The 15,743-nt window shown below is 50.6% G+C and overlaps 1 protein-coding gene and 1 long non-coding RNA gene across 18 annotated transcripts in view; one reads left to right on the top strand and one right to left on the bottom strand.

Moving 5' to 3' along the window:
- DAB2IP (DAB2 interacting protein) overlaps positions 1 to 15,743 on the top strand; it is a 180,079-nt gene that overhangs the window by 105,369 nt on the left and 58,967 nt on the right. Inside the window, exon 1 of one of the 16 annotated variants that reach the window (XM_015279831.4) lies at positions 9,974 to 10,149. The exons of 14 other annotated variants lie outside the window; for them this stretch is intronic. The gene's annotated coding sequence lies outside the window, so the exon portion shown is untranslated. Of the gene's footprint in view, positions 1 to 9,973; positions 11,245 to 15,743 lie in introns of those variants that run through there. One more of the 16 variants, XM_046901821.1, reaches the window with a different exon arrangement.
- On the bottom strand, positions 824 to 14,151 carry LOC112529991. Of its 2 annotated transcripts, none has more exons than XR_005840390.2 (3): positions 13,915 to 14,151; positions 10,167 to 10,977; positions 824 to 1,206 (listed from the first exon to the last, which is right to left on the bottom strand). It is a non-coding gene; the product is annotated as an uncharacterized LOC112529991 (long non-coding RNA). The 2 variants fall into 2 exon arrangements; XR_005840391.2 differs by lacking the exon at positions 824 to 1,206 and adding an exon at positions 2,835 to 8,071.

Raw genomic sequence — 15,743 nt, forward strand, 5'->3', positions numbered from 1 at the left:
GTGTGTTTAAAGAGTGTCAACAGAGGGGAGGTGAAAGAATTTAGGGTGGGTAATTGACAGATAAACATGGCACAAGGTGGGAGGATGATGGCATCCACGCGTCAGGAAATGATCTGGGTAGCGCCATATATCCGCCGGGAGCAGCGGCCCCGGGAGCAGTGAAAGCGCTCCGTTACTGACAGTGCTTGAGGATGTGCTGGAGGAGTCAAGCACCCAACAGGTCTCTTGTGCTTTGTGTTAGCATCTGAGGATCCCAGCCAGGGTCCGAGAGCGTGGAGATCTATGGGGGAAGGAGAGATCTAGGGGGAAGAGGGAGGAATGTATTGGTGCCTGTTTTTTAACATCCTCACCTGGGTGCTGTGATTTGTTCTGGAGGTTACGTTAGAGAGGTGCGTTGTGCTTTGCTTTTTCCTTTGGGTTCTCTCATCTGAGTCTCAGATGTTGTCTTCCATGGACAAAACTAGAGAGGGATCTTAACCTCAAAATATGATTCATGCCAGTACGTTGGAAGCTGCAGAGTTTGAGGAGCTTTGGCTTTCCTACAGTTTGACCCGTTGAAGAGGAGGCATTTGGGTAGAGCATAGAACTTGAGAGGAAGAAATAGTATTTGTTTCCCAGAGTAAAACCAGTTCTTTTCAGGGTTTAGTCCATGAAATGGTTGCAGTGTCCAAGCCTCATTGGGAGACTTAATTCTTGGGTTGTGGATGAGCAGATGCACTTTCTTTACAAAATACGGATAAATATTGTTTTTCTAGGAGATACCCATCTGATCTGATCATAGCATATTGTGGTGTGACATCTGTTTGCACACACGATACTTCATGTTGATTTAATTTAATTTTTTATTGAAACTGCCAGTGGATGGATGGATGGATGGATGGATGGATGGATGGATGGATGGATGGATGGGTGGGTGGATGAGAAGAGCAGTGAGCAGTGTCAGGAGATTAATTTTGTTCTGTTATCAAAATGCCCACAGAGAGGACAGAGGAGGTTGGAGGTCCTGGGGTTTCTGGAGGATGCCCAGCATGGGCAGTGTCTGCTGAGTCCTGGTGTGCTCAGGTGTGCTCAGGGCTTGCAAATAAACCAGAGTCAGCATGGTGCTCCTGGGATTAGTAATGAACCCGAGGTCCTTACATGGCATGTTATGGGGGTTCTGTTGGGTTAAGCCTTCTGCTCATCACAATGCTCTTATCTAGTTTTTATCTGCATGAAAAAAAAAAAAAGGAATAAAAACTGAATTAAGTAGAAAGCATCAATAGAAATCACATAAGTTAGCACACACAAATTTATAATCGTTAATAAGTACCATCTTGTCACTCAAACTTTGTGTATTTCATTTTACATTTACGTTCCTGGTCTTGCACTGTCTCCATTGATGGCTTGCATCCCCATCTAACAATGGGGAATTGTTGATCTTCTTATTTTCTTAAGGAGCAAATAGCTGCTTTGTGTTACGTTGGCTTGCAGGCTTGGCAGGAGCACAGGGCTGGGGCCTGGGCAGCAGCTCTGCACCGGCTGCACAGCACCACGCACAGCCATACAGCCCAGCTGCTATTTTTAAAGCCTCCGAGCCTTGTGTGTGCTGAAGACTTGGATGGCTTGGATGTATTAAAATGGGACATGTTGTCCAGCAGGTTGCCTCCTGCAATATTCAGCATTCAAACCAGACATAGCCCTGTTCATTACAGCTCTCGGGAGAGCATTGCTGGCGAGGGGAGTGTCTGGGTGAGGCCCGTGCAGTGATCCGAGCTGTGCTGCAGACAGAGGAAATGACCGTGGGGATTAAAGATGGGGAACAAGTGGGATGAGAGCTGCCTTGGAAAAGTGGCCTAACAACTGCCACAAACCCCGTGCTTCCCATTCCTCATCCTTTTCTCCAAGTTAGCAGTCTGAAGGCTGAACAATACTTAACCGCTTAGAACCAATCAAGCTCAGAGGTAGTATTTATTGAATCAGAATGCTGTGCTTACAAAATAAATGAATGGTCCGTTTTCTATCTGCATCTGCAACACACTGCTGCTTGCAACTCTGTGTTACAGAAATATGCTCTTAGTCTCACGTACGTTTCCCATCCCCAGCCAATTATCTGCGGTTTCATGTAGGTGCTCCGGATTAGCAAGTGACTGTCGCTTAGCAAGTCAGAGTCGGGAGGAACAGAGTTGCATGAAACCCTTTTCTGACCTTGGAATGTAGCAGACATTTTTCTTTTTCTTTTTTTTTCCTTAAGTTTGGCTTCTTCAAAGGAAGACCTTCAGCCCTTCTCAGACTGCACCATCTCTATAACGCAGTCATTAAAGATTCAGCAGTACCTTTTAAGTCCAAGTTAGGAAATTCAAATTTTTCAATTTAGTGAAGTTGTGTCTCTTTTTCAAGTACTGTACTGCTCATTTTTGAAGGTCTTCCAGGATTTCCAGTGGCTCCTTACTGGAAGAGAGCAAAAGCCAGAATACGTTGTTGGAGTTTAAAAGCTCAGTGCCACAGGACTGCACATCTTCTATGGCGGAACTGTGTGCAGAGGTACAGATGTCACACAGGCTCAGAAGGAACCCCTCTGGTGATCAGCACTGCTTCTGCTCTGCTGCTGATGCCCTTTTTGAGCACTGCTTGGCTGTTTGTCTCCTACTTGTTTATTTCTGTGTTTGGGATTGGTCGGAAGCTGAAGCCTGTGCTCTGCAAGGGCTTTGAGCTTTTAAATGTTGAAGGTTGAACTTCCCAACCTTGCTGAGCTAAACTGCAGTGTGCTTTGAAATCTGCACCAGGATCTCAACTTTGTTAAATGGCTCTTTCTCTATTTAATGTTAGAGGAGGAAAAATGTAAGCGTCTGAGTGGATTCAGAGTCACACTTTAATTAATCATATTTTTACAGCATGCTGCCAGCAACTGTCAGGAACAAGGAGAGGCTTCTAATCCAAATTCACAACAAAAAACAAATGCACTAGAGAGATCCCCAGCCAATAAACAGATTCATCCTTTAGGAAATAATATCCTTCCTGCAAACCAAACGAAGAAGAGCTCATGCAAAACGGATCTGCTCCACTCTTTGTCCCAACTGAGCGCAGGACGTCCGCTGAGCGCTGTGAGCTCCTGAGCACCCACAGAGCTGTCAGGGATGGAAAGTCATTGGCCAGGAGATAGATTTGGATTTCAGCCTTCCCTGGGGATCAGTCTGGAGAGCAGAGGGTGGGGAACGGGAATGGGATCTTGGGAAGGTGTGACACGTTTTGAAATCCCATCGTAGGCTGCAGCAAACTAAAGCAAGTCGTTGAGCTTTGCGGATGAGGGGTGAGAACATGGCTGTATGTGGGCTGCACATTTCTCAGGATAAGTACTTTTTAAACCAGAAAAGTGGCTGCAGCAAAACTCCGGGGGCTGAGGCTGAGGACTGGGATGGAGGTGGGCAGCCGGGGCTGAGCAGCAGTGCTGGGTGATGGGTCTGAGTCTCCCATAGTCTGAGAAGTGCACAGGCAATGAAAACTGACTCACTTGCCCTTGTTGCGCTGGCTTGGCAGACAAGGGAAAAACTTTAGCTTGGTAAATGATGATGAGGCCATTTCTGTCCAATGGACAGGGTGTGTTTATTTTGTCTGTACTTCGGGTTGGGAGTTTTTTTCTCTCCCAGCTAATTGTCAATGGCTGTTTTGAGGATAGCTCACTGCTCGTTTTTTTTTTGGAAAAGGACATTCCTCTGCCAGCTTAGTTTCCTTCTTCCCTTGTATTGTGAGTAAGGGGGACCTTAAAGCAGCTGAGAAAGAGGAGAGGTTAAATACCACTCATTTATGTACTCTTTAAGACACGATGGGGTCACCTGGGATGCTCTGCTCCACCTGCCCACCTCTGGGACACTGCAAAGCTGCCATTCCTGAGCCCGTCCCCTTCACCTTCTCCTTTCACCATCACTGCCATTGACCTCTCAGTGTGCTCCAGAAAACATGAGAAATATTTTTTCTCCCTCTTCCTGAGTGGTTTCATATTTTATTTATTAATGACATCCAGAGGACACCGTAGTGACAGATCCTGTTACGATGACTGCAGTAAAACTCTGCACTTACATGGAGCTGCTGGCAGCTGATACATTTGTTAGAGACACTCTGGGGTTAAGTCAGTGTAGCTGCAGTCTTCCTTGTCTTACAGGGATATATCTCCAGGAACTTTGAGAAAGTGATGTGGCAGGGATTAGCTCAAGAACAACACAACAAAGCAGTGGCAGGGATTCAATTGGGAGTCACACAACCAGAAAGGGGTTTGTGAGCAGCCCCTGGGGAACGGCCCTGCAGCTCAGTGCTGGGCAGCCTCAGCCTTCCCCTGGGCGTGCAGGGCTGCTGGCACCATGCAGAGCCTGTGCCCATGTACAAAACCATCCTTCACCTGACCCCATCACCCTGTTTGTCTTTTCCCATGAAGCTCTGGTTTAATGAGGTCAGAAACATCCATAAACTTTAAAATCTCACATGGAACTGGAAGCCATTGCCTTGCCTTTCAGGTATATGGATACATGCAAAAGATCCGGGTGGCCTTTAGAATGTTTCCTTGTGTTTAAAGCTTTTTAGGCTGCACAGAAGTAAATATTTTTTATGTGGTCTGTTTTTGGGATGAGGACAGTTTTTGGTTTTGATTTTTATACCTTCTAAGCTATGTACCACTATCAGTTATGTTTCTTAATTGGTTTCCTTGTTGGAAGAATTCCTCCCATCTGAGTGCCAGTGTCGGCAGTGTCAGCTCCCATTAGACATCCCGAGCCTGACATGCATCACGTTTCCTTGAGCAGCTTTAGCTCACAGTGCTGAGGAACGTGGTATCCTGATGCTGGAGGGCATTGCTAGGAGCAAGGACAGCTGCTCCTGAAGCTGCTCCCAGCGCGGGACTGTGAGTGTGGGAGGGGAAACCATGGCCTGGGGCTGCAGGGCTACAGGGCTGTGGGGTACAGGGCTATGGGTACGGGGCTATGGGTACAGGGCTATGGGTACAGGGCTATGGGGCTAGCAGCCCACACAGACTGCAGGGATTTGCCATGGAGCTGCTGGCTGCGTGCTGGGCTCCTGTGTCACTGTCACTGACAGTGCCAGCTCATTGGCTTCTGTGGGCCCTCTCTGGGCACATTTAAAGCAGTGCACATTGACAGACCTCCGCGCAGTGCTGCATGCCCTGGTGCAGGGTTGGGCTGTGAGGGCCATGGGGACTTTTCCTGGCAGTCAGGCCCAAGAACAGTCTGCCCCGCCACTTCTTGGACTTCCTTCGACACCGTGGATATCCGTCACAATATTTCTGTGAAGAGTATTTCACTTCATTAGCCTGCATTGTTAATGGCAGAAAGTCCGGTCCGTTTTTATCTATTATTTCCTGCCAAGTGTGTTAAACAGTCGGGGCTGCATTTCACAGCTCTCTTCCTGCAGGCGGTGCAGCACTGCTGGGCCTGGTGCTGTGTGGGGGCACGGATCGGTGTCCAAAGACTGCCCCCAGCAGGAGCAGAAAGTGGGGAAACAAAGATGTGTGCCCCATCTCAACCAAAGGGATGGGAGAATCCTATCAGCGCCGATGCGGTGAGGCGCTTCTCTCCAGAAGATGTTAAACTGGTGCCCAAGTGTTGTGTTAAATAGAGGAGAAGTTTAAAAGGCACATTTAGAGCTGAAATGCACCTCTCGGATGAGATTGCTGACCAAAATGAAGGGAATAACAGAGTGCTGCGTGCGGTTGTCTCATGATTTGCAAAACATAAGGTCAATGCATAAGCAAATGCTGATGGAGGTACATAAATAAGCGGCCTACTTTTCTGGGATGCTGAATCCATTAAAATCAATGGAAGTTCTGCATCTCCGAACAAAATGTCACTTGTTTTGCTCGCTAATTATAGGTACCCAAATACAGAAACTTTGATCTAAGAGAAAACTGCAGAATTTTTGCCACGCTTCTGGAACACTGAACTGCAGGGCACTCCAACACCGCAATGGGGCCGGGCCTGCAGTGCATCGGAGAGCCCACGGTGGGGGAGAGGGAAGGACAGCGGTGGGCAGAGCGTGTGGAGCTGCCAGGAGCTGTCTGAGGACACACAGAGAGCCTCAGTGTGCTGCACAGATCTCTCCCCGGGATCAGCAGTTCCAGGGAAGGCATCTCTGAAGCCGTCATGTCAGCCAGGGCAGATGCAGTCTCTGTGTGTTGGCCTCAGCAATGCAGCTGCCAGGTCATGACTTGATGTCTTGCTCCATCCAAACTGTGCTGTTCACGTCAGTGTGATTGTGCCAAAATGGAGTGAGAGGTTTGTCTCATGCTTTAGTCTTCAATTTTAGAACACTAAGTATAAAAAGGAGAGAGATGAGTGTCCTCTTGTCCTGTGAGGGCATTGATTTCCATTGCCCACGCTGGTGTGCGTAGCTGCGTGGGCCTCCACTTTGCTTTACAGGGCGTGGAGTCTGGAAGTCATCATCTAGGACATTTCTTAATGCGTCCTCCCACTGTTCAGTACGTGTGCTTTGCATTCCATCCAGAAGTTTGTGCTGCTGCTCTGATCATGGCACGTGTACCCTTTCTTAAGGCTCTCAAGCTCCCCAGCATCACCTCGGCCTTCCTTCCCCTTTCCAGCCTCAGCTATTTTCCCCAGTGTGTATCTTGAGCCCCCAAATACCATTCAGCCTTCTTCCTGTTTTCTTTCTTTCCTTACCCAACTCTGGACTTTGTGTCATCTTTGTGCTTTTTTTCCCGACAACGTCTTGCATTTTCCTGCTTGCAAAACGCCCCCTGTGAGGAGTGAAGGCCATTAATGCCACGTTGCAAGGCGCTCATCTGCTGCCACACACAGCAGCCTGAATTGGTGGAGTGTTCTACTGATGTCAGCAGGAAAAGTTTTCAGCAAATTCTTAATTTACTAAGTACTTCCAGATTAAGGGGGAACATGGAATGGCTTACACACACGAAATGCTCAAAGGCCAGAGGGACTGTGCAACAAAGTACTCATTGGAATACAATTATTTTTCAAGAGAACAAAAGAAAATCCTTTTTTTTTTTTTGAACTGGGTCAACACTACATCTGCAGCACTCAGCCATTTTACATACGACACGATCACCCACTCTGTTTATCTTTAGGCAATATGCTCCTGCAAACTGCCAATTAATTGCGTATTTGGTGCCTGCTCTCTCCCAGCATCCCGGATAAACACAGCGAAGCCAATCAGAGGGAGCTGCTCTTGGCTGCGAGGGGAAGGAGATCTGTCATTGTCTCAGCCTTGTTATCTGCAACCAAGGCAGACTCTTAGCAGCATTCTGCTTGTAAACACCCTCTTTAGACACCTTCTGATTTACATAGATGGCGTGTCAGCCGTTGTCTGCGGCACTACCTGAAGGTTTTAGAATGACTGCTTTCAAAACATTGGATGCAGATTGTCCTTGATAAAAGGACAATCAATGGCAAGGGCCATCGGTGCTAGCAAAACATCATGAGCAAAGTCCTTAAAGCGAAAAGATGAACCCACATCCAAACTAAGGTGAGGGAGAGAGCAGAGTGAGGGATGTGAGACACTGTGTGCAGGGAGTGCTGCTCAGGGCCTGGGGTCAGACCCAGACCTCTGTGTGCAGGATGCAAGGCACAGGTCGTGGTCCCTTCAGAAAGCTGCACTCTGTGATGTTAGCCCAGGGCACGTCCCTCTCCTCTGCTCCAGGCTGCAAGCATTTCCTCCTCTGAGCAAGATTCACGTGTTATCTAAATGTAGTCTGGAGAAAACAACAAACCATAGGGAATGATCTCCATTGCACGCAGGGTTTTTGATTGGCTGTGTTCTTCATTTCCACCTCTAATTTCTGTGACTGCTGAAGTCCCAAAGGAATGTGCTGGAGAGACGATCCCTCCATGGCTTTGGGCACGCACTCACTGCAGCCTGGCAGGTCTTCTCTCCTCCTTTGTTTCTGTCGTGCTCTAAAACTAAGTGACTTAAAGATTTGAAGCTCAGCTGAATCCACGGCGGCTGCAGAGAGCCAGGACAAAATCTCCTAGGGCAATGCTCAGGAGGATTTTAAACTGCCATCTTGACATTGAGTTATTGTAAATTAACTGTTGCTTCCGGGCAAAGAGTGATGAATGGTCTGAAATGAAGAGATAAGCGTGCACATGGATTCATTCTCCCAGGCTCTGCTGGACCTTCTGTGGTGCTAGCAGATGGGAACCGTTCCCAGGACAGGGAAAATTTGGTGCTAGGTCAGTTCTTGTTTTATTATGCTACATGTATATAGAGAATAAATGAGCAGAACTAGTTTGAATTTACACCAGTGTAACACAGAAGAAAAACAAGCTCCCCATGTCATGATGTTTGGGTTCTGTTTGTCCTGCTGCTCTTTTTGACCAGTCTCAACTTCGTCTGTCCATGTTTTCATCATTTCATTTAATATTTCCCGTAAGGCTGTGGGTGTCTGATAGTGTCCAACCTGGAGTTGGTGTGAGCAGGAAAATGGGAAACGGGTGGCTTGCAGTTAGCACACAATGGGTGCTGCACAGCCAAAGCTCCTGCCAAGTCAGTGGGAATATAACTGCTGGCCTTCAGGGGAAGCAGGATTTGGCCTGCAGACAGCAAACACAGGATTCATCGTGGGGATTGCAAAAGGGTTTTGTTTCCTGTCTCTGAGTTTTGGATGCATCGTGATTTCTGGTGCAAGAACAGACTGAGAGCAGCTGATGCTCTGTGTCCTAAATGCCAGCTGTGCAAATTGCACTTGGTAGATTAGGAAGATGCTATTTGCATTGGAGTGTCAGTGAAATGCCTGCTGTGGTCATGCACAGGTCACAGCCAGGCTGCCAGCAGAAGGTCCGGACATGGAGTAGGGATGTAATAGAGAACAATTCTGCCCTTCCATGTTCTGTTGGAAGGAACGTGCCCGGCAGAAGAGCACATCCCCACACAGTGCCCCTTCCCCTGAGCTCCGGGAGCAGCACATGCAGTGAAGCAGAACCCGGGCATTCCCACTGCATGTGCTCAGCGCCGGAGCAGCAGATCGCAACATTTGCCATCAGAAGGGCGTGAAAAGCACTGCTGTGAGCAGCTTGTGTGTGAGGCCGGGGAGAGGCACGGGGAGCTGTGGGAACTCACCCAAAAAATTCGTGGTTTTTCCTTTTATTTCTGAAATTTACCAGAAATTTCTAATTGACAGTGAAGGAAAACCTGTTGGAGTGGGGCTGCCTGCCAGGGCACTGCGCAGCACTGTGGGACCGGACGTGGGGAGATGGGATACGTTCGTTGCTGTCAGGGACTCCAGTTCATTATCACATGGGCTGTGGCTAATGATGGCAGTGTAGATTTCAAGAGGATTGGAGGGAGATGTCCTTTAATTCCTGTATGCCTGCTTTGTGGATGTACTCCTGCATGCCTGGACTTTTTTATAATTTAAAGTGTGAACTGTGAGTACCAATGGAAGGTGGCTGCAGGCTGAGCCAACGGCATTTGTACTTTCAGCCTTTAAGATAACCGGCCTTTGGGAAGCAGTAAGCGTGGTGCTGCCCGGCCCCACTGAGCTCCTGTGGCCGTGGCTGGCAGCAATGGGGTCAGGGCTGACATCCCAGGCACAGCAGGGAATGGGTGTCCTCAGTGCCCACAGTGCCGGGCCAGGTCCTCCCAGGGGACTGCTGCACGGGGAGAACCTTGGAAGCGCCTGGGAGCTGCTGCTGAGGGAAGGAGATGGGAGCTTGTGCGTGCTGGGGCTCCCTTCTTACCTGTATGCTTGCTGTACTGCACTAATTATACATGAGAGAGGAGCATGCTAGATGAAGTTTAATGAGGAAGGAGCTGCTTTGCCATGTAAACCCGAGAGCGGTGCGGTGCGCTCAGCCTGGACGGCCGCCAGCACCTGCGGGCAGCGGGAAGGGCCCGAGCAGATGCCTCCTCCAGAGCTGCCTTAAGGAAGGGTTTGAATTACAAAGGAAGGGAAGGGGCCGAGCTTCCCTCCCCCTCCCTCCTCCTCAGAGGGCAATAGTCGGTTTACTTTAATAATCCCGCTATCGCTGCAGCGGAAGGCGGGCAGCCCGGAGCTCCGCGAGCCGCCCCGCAGCCGCCGAGTCCTGCAGGGGGCACCGCCGGGAATGGCCGTGTGCTGCCGGCGGCGGAGCTGAGTGCCCGCGGAGCGCAGTGTGCGGCTCTGCCCGGAGCTCTCCGCTCTGCCCCGCGGAGGCTGAGGTAAGTCGTCTGCTCACCTTTCATTTCAGCAGTCAGTGGGACTGCCGCGTCACATTGGCACTGCAGCGACGAAGTACTGCCGGCACCTTGGTGGCCTTCCTTGGGACGTGGCTGATCGAGATTTGAGAAGCCGGACCTTTGCATATCCTTGCTGTCCGTACGCTGCTTTTCTAAAACGGGACAGCGGGCGGAAATGGACAAACCTGACTTTCCAGTGCATTGTTTCAGCCGCTGGGAACCGCTGGGGCCGCAGCATCACACACCGCGCCGGGCTTCAGCCGTCAGCACAGCTCTCCTGGGCTGAGGGGCGGCCGTGCAGGTGGTGGTGGGGAGGGAAGAAAGGTGTGAGGATCCAACAGCAGAGGGGTTTGCTCGGATAGCGCCTGCTCTTATGGAAGGGGTCGGTCGCGGGGTGCAGATGGACTGCTCACAGTGCTTGGGGAGAACGTGGAAATTCTGTGCGGTTGTAAAAAAGGAACCGCTGTTGTAAGAAAGGATTGGGGCAGGGCGTGTTCGCGAGCAGCCCGGGTGCGTGTGGGCGGCTGTGTACGTGGTGAGAGTGCAGCGCAGCAGACTTTAAAGGGAGATGTACTAAAACTTATGTAATCTGTGAAACTGGATGTCCTTTCCCGACGTCCGCGCTGTGAACCTGAAAGGCACAGCCCTGACACGGCTTTGAAAGCTGCCTTTGTTGCTCATCCCTTCTGCAGTTTGTTTCTCGCGTTCTGTTTGGGGCTGACGGGGCTCAAACAGCGCTTCTCTCCCTCGCTCTCCTCCCCCATCGTTGGTCGCTCCCCACTTCCCCTCCAATTGTCCGCTCTGCTCCTCCTGCGCCGGGCGGAAAAGGGTTTTGTTGGAAAGGAAAGAAGGAAAGTATTTCAGGTTGAAGTCTGGCAAGCATCTGTGTCCTCATCGGGCTGCAGGCACGCTGCTCCCTCCCAGCTCTTTTTTCCCAGAAGCAGCAGAGCAACAAGCAGTGCTTGCCGTACCTTAAACAGCAGCTGAACCCCGTTTGCCCTTTGGACCGTTCACTATCGAGCAAATAAATATCACAGCTGGAAAACACAGCGTATGAATATGTGCATCTGGGAGGAGGTAGGCAGAGCCAAGGCTGTGACCTCGTCTGCTAGGACGGGGGGCTGCGGGGGGTGAGGAAGGTGATATGACGTGGGGGGGGGGAAGGGCAAGGCTGCACCTGCACTTGTTCCCAACAAGCTGTAGCTCAATGTAGCAAACGGTAATTAATGGTCGTGTTAATGGTCAGAGGTAAACTGATGCGACTCTCCTTGCTTCTTTGTGGCTCCAGCCCCACAACAGCTGAAGGTGTCAGTAGAGGCTGTCCTGGAGTGTGAAAGCAGTGCCCGTGAGAGGGGAACAGCACCTGCACCTGGGAGGCTCCGGGACCTGCTGGGCCTCATTAGCAGCAGGGTTAGAGCAGGGAGATGAGAGCAGAGCGGTGTGGGCAGAGGGCAGCAGGGAATGCAGCTGCTCCTGGTGAGCCCCTGCGTGGGGCTGTGCTGCTGCAGTGTGTCTGAGCCATGGCCACTGCATGCCTGGGCTGTCATCACAGAAGCTTCCAGGCTCCCGTGGCCCTACAGTGCGTATTTGGGAAATGGGGAAGACAGTGAGTGGGATGAGAAAGCACTCAGTAATTTTGAGAGCTTCCTTCTGCTGAAAGTGACAGGAAAAACACCTTCTCTTATTTGAAAGGCCCCCTCAGCTCCCCTGGGCATTGTACAGAATCACTCCCCTCCTTTGCTTCTCTTTGACTTTCACCATTTGAGACTTGCAATTTGATGACAGATTTAACAATATACGACACAATTGTCATTTGTGTTGGGAAGAGCTGTTCAGAGGAGCGTTGTATCACCTGGGATAGCAAAACACAAAGCCACCACCTCGTTCAGTCCTAATTTTAGATGTGAGGATGCTGCAATTTGGAGGAGTGGTGCAAAGAACACATCTAAATAGTGAGGGCAGTAGACAGGGCTGGTGAGCCCCTGGTCCTCCCTGTGGCTCCTGATGGTGGGCACGAGTAGAGCCTAGGGCATCAAATTCTGCAGAACCCACCAAGAGAGGGCAGTGCCAGATTGCCTGCCATGTGGGAGCAGAATGCTCCCGGCCAGGGCGCAGAGCTCTGCTAGCAGGGGGCCTTGTGTCCTTACACTGAGGGCCACAGGCCTCGCAGAGCTCTGAGGCTCATGTCCTGATGGAGCTTCTTCTGGGAAGGCTCTGTGAGCGTGGAGGCAGTGTGTGATGAGCCCATGTCTGTGGTGAATCGTGGCCATCCCAGTCTGGTGGCACCGATGGCTGCGGCCGCCTGCGCTGTGCCAGCAGTCCCAGCAGCTCTGCAGGGCGCCTGCAGCTCAGCAGCCTCTTCCAGCGTGCCCCCTCGGCCAGGACAGCATCAATACAAGTGAGAATTTATGAGCTCTGTCATGTACAGCAAGCAAAGTGTCTTGCAACAAATTAATCACTGATTGCAGTGCAGTGCTGACTGGGAGCTTTCTGGTTCTCTCTTGGCATCACTGTGAGGTTGTTAGTTAGAAAACAGCTCTGATAAAGAGCCCCTTGACTGCCAGCGCTGCTGCGTGCTCTGCTGTCTGCTCACCTAACATGAGGCACTGCTGGCCCAAAAGGTGCTCTCTGCTGCTCAAGTTGCTCCAGCATTCAGTCACCAGACTGTGACAGCACAGCCTCATGCTCGCCTGTTGCTTCCTATCCAGTAATTCTGGGGTCACAGTGATCTGCTGTCCAGTTTGGGCCGAGCAGAAGATCTTTGCCTTCAGCTCTATTTCTCCATTGCCATGCTTACACAGAGCAACAAATTATGGCCCAGCTCTGCTCGCAGTCCTTTAAAGGAGCTGTGCAACAGCAAAATGAGTTAAAATTGGCTGTTGGCTCCTGTGCTGATAGCATTGTCAAGTCAGCTGACACCCGTTTCCCTGAGCTCTGCATAGCATCCCCCGTCCTGCTGGATGAAATCGTATCCCCCTGTCTGTCTATACAAAAACACCTATGCCTGACTTCTAAAATACAACGTAGAGGGAGCATTGTGCTGTGGAAGCATAAACCCCTTTTTAACATTTGATATAATTCAGACATCTCTGTTAGTGGTGTTCAGTAAAGAGACCTCGAAGCATTTTTCAAAGAGGAGCCCTCAGCACCGTGCATCGTCCTGGGGTGGGGGGCTGGCACTGCTCCCTGCCCAGCAGGGCTGTGGGTGCTGACCCCATGTGCTCCCGTTGGCCGCTTCCTGCCCTGCCAGGAGGGGCTTTGCTCATTGTTTCCTAATTTCAGCAGACAGGAAAAAACTCGACTGAATTCTGCTGCCCTCCCATTCCCAACAGCTGGTGCTCACAATTGTCCCAGTGCTCCTACCCGGAGCTGCTCTTTGTGTTGGAGGGGCGGCTCTGTGGGGTTATTGTTTTTGCAGTCATTTTATTCATCCCTGCGAGGCCGGGCTATTGTTTCCTCCTGACTCATGGCACCTGTTGAGGCCTCTTCCTGTCCAGCACACAAACACACTGCAGGGTGGGAGATGGAGTGGGAGATGGATCCGGTGCCAATCAGTGCTGTATGTTACAGCAGCCCCACAGAGGAGGGAGCAGCAGAGCTGCAATGTTGGAGCCGTGTTCTGCTGGCAGCTGGGGACGTGGGCAAAGGGAGTGGGGACAGGGAGGTGTGCAGGGGAGGGGACGTTGCCATATGCTCTGTATGTCTCACCCCTCAGCATGTCAGACCCGCCAGCTTTCTTGGTGTTACCTTGGTAGATCCGTGGAGTGAGCTGCTATGGGTTGCTGTTAGCTGCAGGCTCAGCATGCTTCTTAGGCTTGTTGCTTACTGTTTGTTTTCCTCCCTTTCTTGTCTCTGCTGTACGAGTGCTCCCACACCAGAGCTGGGAAGCCCTGGCTTTGCCCATCTCCACGTTGCAGGGTGACCTTCGGGGCTCTTCCGACCCCAGCCATGCTGTGTTTCTCTGACCCGGTCCCTCTGTCCTGTGCTGGTGGTGGTGATGTGGTGCTGGGGAGAGGAGGGAGTGCTGTGCCGTAGGTGGAACTAAAACGTGAAATCTCATCACCTAGGTTTCAGGGAAAATAAACCATGGCTGGACTTAAAACATAGCGGTGAGAAGGAGTAAAGGAGGGAGCCTTTTATGAGCATTGAGAATATTTGTAGCTAAGCAACCAACATCAGCAGGAAGAATAAATCAAAAGTTTCAGGGCTCTGCCTGCCTGCCTTCAAGGGTCAGGAACTATATTTTCCCTCTGTTAACAAGATTGCCTTCCTTTGAAACGTCAGCTATTAGCTACCGCTGGAGGCAGGAGGCTGTATTGGATAGACTGGTGGCTTATTGGGGTACTGCCCGAGAAACGTAAATGAAAGGACAGAGAAGATCAGCATCTTGCCAAAGGCCGTGCGGTGAGTCAGGCCCCCAGCAGCATGTGGGAGAATGCTCTCAGAAGAGTCAAGTCGAACACATACGTAGTATGTTCTAAACATCCTTCTATGAGGTCTCCCAACCACTCTTCAAAGCAGCAGCTATAGCCCGTGTTCCCATTTCACAGCTGGCAAAAGTGGAGCGACTGGATGGCTGTGGCTGTTTGTGTTTGAAATGATGCCTCTGAGGCTGTGCTGGTTTTATATATTTGTGCAGTTCCTGTTGCTGTGGGGCACCGATCCCAGTTGCTGTGATTGCAGAGCAGACCCGAGGCCCCTCAGAGCAGCTGGGCTCTATTTTCTAAATACTGCACAGCGTTCTTCACCGGGTTGCACCAGAATGCCCAGAAGCGAACATTTGGCTTTAAAATATGTTTTACTTATAAAGAGGAAACTTCTCAGAAATGCCAATGGGAATGACAGCAAATCAAATCCCAGCAGTAGTTTCTCCATGGAGCTTCTTTTTTTTTTAAATACCATCATATAACCTCAGGGTATTTTCCATCTCTGCTTCTTCTCCCACTCAGTCAAAAAGTGGTTACAGACAGTGCTGTGCTCCATGCCCTGCTGCTGATCCACAGGGCTGGGGCCGCCCCTGGTGCAGGATGTCCCTTTGGAGAGGCTGAGCCCAGAAACCCCCCAGCACCACTGGGACACCCCACACATCTGGGCCTTAAACACACTTACTCCCTGATCAGCTCCAGAGACCTCTGAGCCTTCATAGGCACTCATGTTGGTGTTAATTATAAAGCTGAGTGTATTAGGGCCAGATCCCATGGTATTTGTACGGAACTGTGTTCCTAAGCCACATTTATTACTTTAATGAGAGGAATGAGGGTAACCCATGTGGTCCTGGGCTGCCGGGGGCAGCAGGAGGGGCTCCTGGGGGCGGCTGTGTGCTGCATGCGGGCACTGCTTCCAGGGCACAGAGCCCCAGCAGTGCCTTTGTGGTTAGAAGGTTATCTTCCTTATCTCAGGAAAAATACAGCGTCTCAATCGGTATGTATTTGTGCTCCTATTTGTATGTTGATCTCTGTTCAGAACATCCTTCTGAAGGCAACGAAAGGCATCACATGTAGGAAGGAAGCGGCTGGTTTCTCTGCCGTGTTTGCTGATAGAGCTGTAAGCCTGCCTGACGGTGACTGGAGTTACTC

Source organism: Gallus gallus, chromosome 17 (assembly GCF_016699485.2).
Source record: "Gallus gallus isolate bGalGal1 chromosome 17, bGalGal1.mat.broiler.GRCg7b, whole genome shotgun sequence".
In the NCBI taxonomy this organism is placed as follows: Eukaryota; Metazoa; Chordata; class Aves; order Galliformes; family Phasianidae; genus Gallus; species Gallus gallus.